Source organism: Mytilus californianus, unplaced genomic scaffold, assembly GCF_021869535.1.
Source record: "Mytilus californianus isolate M0D057914Y unplaced genomic scaffold, xbMytCali1.0.p SCAF_6, whole genome shotgun sequence".
Lineage (NCBI taxonomy): Eukaryota > Metazoa > Mollusca > Bivalvia > Mytilida > Mytilidae > Mytilus > Mytilus californianus.
The window spans coordinates 40,566,296-40,572,354 of NW_026262712.1; positions in this window are offsets into that span (position 1 = coordinate 40,566,296).

The window sequence follows — 6,059 nt, forward strand, 5'->3', positions numbered from 1 at the left end:
GTGCTGTAAATTGAAAAGAAATTTAAACCAACTTAAAACATTTCTCTTTCAAAAGTAATACAATTTCAACAACAAGTTTGGTTACACACAAATGTCTTGCTAGAATAGTATTCTTGTTAACAAGCATTCAGCGTACTAGATTTACCAACGTGTAAAATGTAATGAGGGTGTAAAGTGTCAAAAAGAATGTCTACCTATTGATAACGAGAAAATAACCTAAGGTATAAAACTAGACCATGAGATTAAAACAAGTTAAGATGACATATGTTAGGTTGACACGTCCACAAGCAATAATGTTGACTTATCATAATTAGTCAATTTAAAGCTCAAATATTGCTGATATATCATATTATAGAGAATGTGACAAAAATATGACCTTACCCTACATTTTTCCCAAATTTACATAATGAATGAATAATGAATATAGGTCATTGTCAGAATTGAGGTACCTGACTGACATGATCATTCAATAAGCTATATAGGCAACATTTTTTGTAGTCATAGGTGAACAGTTCCTGATTATACAGATTTCCAGTTTCAAACGTTACCCTGCCATAAGAAAAGCAGATGCTATGTCTTTTAATCAACTAATTGATATACCAACTTGTAGAATTTCATTCGAAAGTATTATGTAAAGTTTTCTCTAATCTCAATGATTTATTTTATAAGTATGAACATATCATAAACATGATAAATACATCCTAGAAACTTGTAATTTCAAGATTTTTGTGGTTTTCAAGTTTATCTTGTTATAAAGCAATTGATAATATCATTAATCAAAAGTAAGCTTATAACCTTCCGATTCGATTCATCATCTTTGAACATGCTCACACACATGCCAATATATGCCCCTTTGTACATACCATTCAGACTGTTTTTCCCTCAATGAGAAGGATAAGAATTTCATTGCGTATTCTGTATTGATAAACACTTTTTTTTCCTTCAAACTGCATAGTAGAGCTTGTCTGCATCTATCCTGATTGGCACAACGAAGCAAGTCCTGCTTCCAAGACAAGATATTGCATGTTCCTAATGCAATATCCTTAAGGAGATAAGACTTTAACTCACACCAACTGATTTTTGACAGCAATATTATTTACATACTGTAAGACAGTAGAAAAACGTTGTCAATATAAGGTGTTGTGTTTATGTCAAGGTTTGGATCTCCTCTAATGTGGTTTCCTCAAACTTTAAAGAAAAAGAGAGACCAATGGAAAATGTTTGTTTGTTTATTAAAGTAATAAAAAAATTGTTTTTCCCACGAGAATGAGTTATCGGAATTTACCTTAAGAAAATCGTTAAGAAGACTATGAGGAGATGTGTCCTAATTTCGAGGCAAAATATAGTTAGCAAGCATTTTGTGTCCGGGGATAGACGGACATCACATAGTATTCACATCAAATCAATAGGGATCTTCATTTATATATGTATATATAAACATATTTAGACTCTTAAAATTCAAGAGTCTACCCTAAATTGAGGTAAAGTATATGGCCTTCCAATACCGTTTCGATTCCTAACATCGCTGAAGAGACATTAATTGTCGAAATCCGGATATGGTGTACAAATTTTTGCACCTCATGTTTGCGGTATATCATCTTTTCCGCAAGTTTATTGTTTTCTGTTTGGTATTAAATTAATAATTAAGATCCATCCATTTTGTTACATCTGGTGATACGTTTATTTGACAATCGCCAATGGCAGTCAGCAAGGTTGTTCGACCTGTTAGTCAAATGCGTTTTGTTAAAATATACTTTTTCACTGTTTTGGTCTTTTAGAAAATGTTGTTTGTTCTGTATTTAGACCCTTCTATCAAGAAATTTGTTTCAGATGCACACGTATAAAAATTGCGGTTTTTTATCCGAAGCAATCATAGGTTTGAACGTTGTTTTCAATTAAGACTTGTATATAAACATATATATTTATATTCAAATGACTTGCCAATGTTCATGGAGATAATTGTGTTGTATTTGAAAAGTGCATATAATTATATATAACGGAAAACGGAAAGTCATTAGGAAAATGGCAAAATCAAAAGTTCAAACACATCAAACGAATGGATAACAACTGTCATATTCCTGACTTGGTACAGGCATTTTCCTATGTAGAAAATGATGGATTAATCCTGGTTTTATAGTAAGTTAAACCTCCATCTTGGTTGATAGTCGCATACAATTCCATTATACTGACAACGATGTGTGAACAAAACAAACAGACATAATAGGTACAAATGTCAAAAATAGGGGTACAGCAGTCAATATTGTGTTATAATCTTAATTACTATAAAAGCAAACAAATATGTCAACAAAGAAAAACAAGAAGGCATATAGACAAAGCACATTAGCAAAAGCGAAAGACAAGAATACAAAAAAATACCATAGCACAATAACATAATGACGGGATGTATAAGTACCGAGCCACGTCAAGTGGATATTGCCAAAAATAGACTAAACAGTAAAAGTAATAATTTACAAAGGCAAAACGTATTCATTAAAATTCAAATACAATTCCGTTAATTTTATCAAATGTATTACTTCCATCTTGACTGAATGTCAGTGAGTCAGTTTCAGCTGTACTTTGCTTTAATGTCAAGTGGCAAATAGTTCATGCATATTCAAATATAGAATATCTATGTAATGAGCACACCGTAATACCTTTGTATAAACGATCACCAAATACATTCACTCTATACAAAAGTAATTTACCTTCTGTCATATTTTCACCCAAACTAAAATGACGATTTGAGCCTCATGCAGGAACACCAAAACTATATTTGTGACTAGTCACGTCCTTAAAGCAGCTCCTTATTTTGATTACATCATTTTCAAGCAAAAATAAATAGCAACTTCTACATTCGACTCATCGGTTTGAAAGGCTGATATTCCACATCTGAATGAATCTTCTGCCATTTTCAAAGCAAAAGTGAAAGTAGAGAATAGTCCCGCAGAAAATATGCAAACTAAAAGCATTTTAATGTTAAATCATATATTTTCACACTGAAAAATATTTTTTATATAATTTAAAGTTAATTTGACCTAAAATTTCAATTTTAAAAGATATTACTGTAACCATGAAAAATTATTGTTTATTTTGATGAGTAGGAGTTAGCTCCCTTTGTCCATTTATGAATTCATAACAACATCTGACCAGTGTATATTAAATTCTGGCATATGTGCAATTGGTACATGTGGTAATATTTTGAAGTCTAAAACAACAATTTACAATCTTCCATTGGACATAAAAAGTAAAATAACAAAAATACCAAAATAAAAAAAAAAATTCAAAACGGAAAGTTCCTAATCAAATGGCAAAATCAAAAGCTCAAACACACCAAACGAATGGTCAACAACTGTCATATTCCTGACATGGTATAGGCATTTTCTTATGACGAAAATGGTGGATTAAACCTGGTTAATAGCTAGCTAAACCTCTCACTTGTATGACAGTCGGCCACAGACAACACCTAAATTCCTCTATTAGTTCTTAATAAGGTTTTGTCTCATTAAACAAAATGCACGTAGTCTTGTTGTCAAGTCTTTTGTGTGTGTAATGTCAATATTAGTCCAAAAATATATCCAACATTCAGAAAGATTGCACTCTAGAATTTTACAAATTTAGACAGTACACATCCATACCACTATAAACAAGTCAAGAGATGTTCCGAAAACTGTAAATATTACCTTTTTAGACCTGACCTAATTACTCTTTCCATTTTAAAATGAGTTAAAATACAATATCCAAAAATTTATTTCACCTCTCTTCTTTCATTTCCACCCAATCCATAGTACTAAAATAACGAGGTCCGATTTGTAAGCCGGAATGTGGTAAAAACGACGAATCAAAGAATTCAACGTTATATATAACTAATATAGGACAATGGTGTTGATTAGAAATACACCATTCCAGCCCTTTTGTTTTCCTCATAATTAACATTACCAATAATTAACAAGTTCCGGGTCGAATCCGATACCGATACCAAACGTATATGTCACCTGTTACCTATTACCTAATCTGTACTTCCGCATCTGTCAGGCGCACCACCAAACGGTGTATTTGGGATTTGCTATATACACGGGTCATAATCACACATAAACTTCGTCATTAAACAGGGTTGACACTAATAAATTCAATCATTGTCACATAGTTTCCGGTTGTAATATTTAAATCAGCAAAACGGCAAATCAACGAATTCAATTTTATATATAACTAATACAGGACAATGGTGTTGATTAAGAATTATACCATTCCAGGCCCTTTTGTTTTCCAAATAAATAATATTACCAATAATTACATAATAAGTTCCAGGTCGACGGGTTCAAGCAGAAAGATTTTGAAAGCAGAGAAAACCGTGCACCTTATAATCAGCATGATTTCATCAGATGATAAAACCAATACTAAAATTCCAGGCTAGAAAAAAGGCTTATACGTAATTAGATACCAAAATTCAATCACGGAACCGCGATGTCGCGGGTGTGTTCTAGTAAAAACTACGAAATGAATGAGAAAGGGTAAGACAAAAAGAAAAAGTAAAAATACACTTTAATTAAAGGGAACTATATTCAACGAAAAGCCAGGTCATTAATTGTGGTCTCGGGCCAGTCGCATAAACTTCCATTATATTGACAACAATGTGCGAACAAAACAAACAGACATAATTGCTGTTCATGTTGTTTTCATTGAACTAGTACACATTTTGTTTAGGGGCCAGCTGAAGCCCTCCTCCGAGTTTGGCATTTTCACGCTGTGTTGAAGACCATGCATTAGTGGCCCTCGGCTTTTTTCTGCTCTTTGGTCGGGTTGTTGTATCTTTGACACATTCCCTATTTCCATTCTCAATTTTATAATTATTGTGTATACAAATTGCTTCAGGATATTTTGTATCAATGGGTCACTTATTTCAATACAATGATAAAGAAATCAGTCCTGGAGGGAAATTTAAAACGTTGGTGTGAAGAAGGAAACCATAAAAATATATATCAATATCACTTTGCAGAAAGTTTCCTGATTGCATGCTGCTTTATTCACTGAGGTTTCATCAATTTTTATATATTTTGATAAATCACCAATAAACAGCACTTTGCATGATTCTCATGATTGTCTTGGGGAGGGATAAATCCTACTTTGTAAAAATCACTGATTCAAGCAAAAAATTCTCTGAAACTGACATTATCAAGATGCTTGATTTCTTGATTGACAACATATATGTTACGTTTGGAGGACGTGTTTTTCAAAAAAACTATCGGCATTCTCATGGGAACCAACTGTGCCCCTCTTCTTGCCGACTTGTTCCTTTATTCCTATGAGTCTGACTTCATACAGGAACATCTTAGGAAGAAAGAAAAGAAGTTACAAGTATCCTTTAACTTTACTTTCCGCTATATAGATGATGTTCTCTCACTAAATAATTCAAAATTTGGTGACTATGTTGAACGCATCTATCCCATCGAACTAGAGATAAAGGATACAACAGATACAGTCAAGTCTGTCTCATATCTTGACTTACATCTAGAAATTGACAATGAGGGTCGGTTGAAAACAAAACTTTACGACAAAAGAGATGATTTCAACTTCCCAATTGTGAACTTTCCATTTCTATGTAGCAACATTCCAGCAGCGCCTGCATATGGAGTATATATCTCCCAATTGATACGATATTCCCGGGCTTGTATTTCCTATCATGATTTCCTTGATAGAGGGTTGCTGCTCACAAGGAAGCTATTAAACAAAGAGTTCCAAATGGTGAAGTTGAAATCATCCCTTCGATAATTTTACGGACGCCATCACGAGTTGGTTGACCGTTATGGAATATCCGTTTCACAGATGATAGCGGATATATTCCTAATGTCATAACTACAATCCCGTTCCCTTTTCACGAATGTGACCTACCGAACTAGACTATTTACCGGGTTTGTACTAACATGAGCAACTTGACGGGTGCCACATGTGGAGCAGGATCTACTTACCCTTCCGGAGCACCTGAGATCACCCCCAGTTTTTGGGTGGGGTTCGTGTTGCTTAGTCTTTAGTTTTCTATGTTGTGTTTTGCGTACTATTGTTTG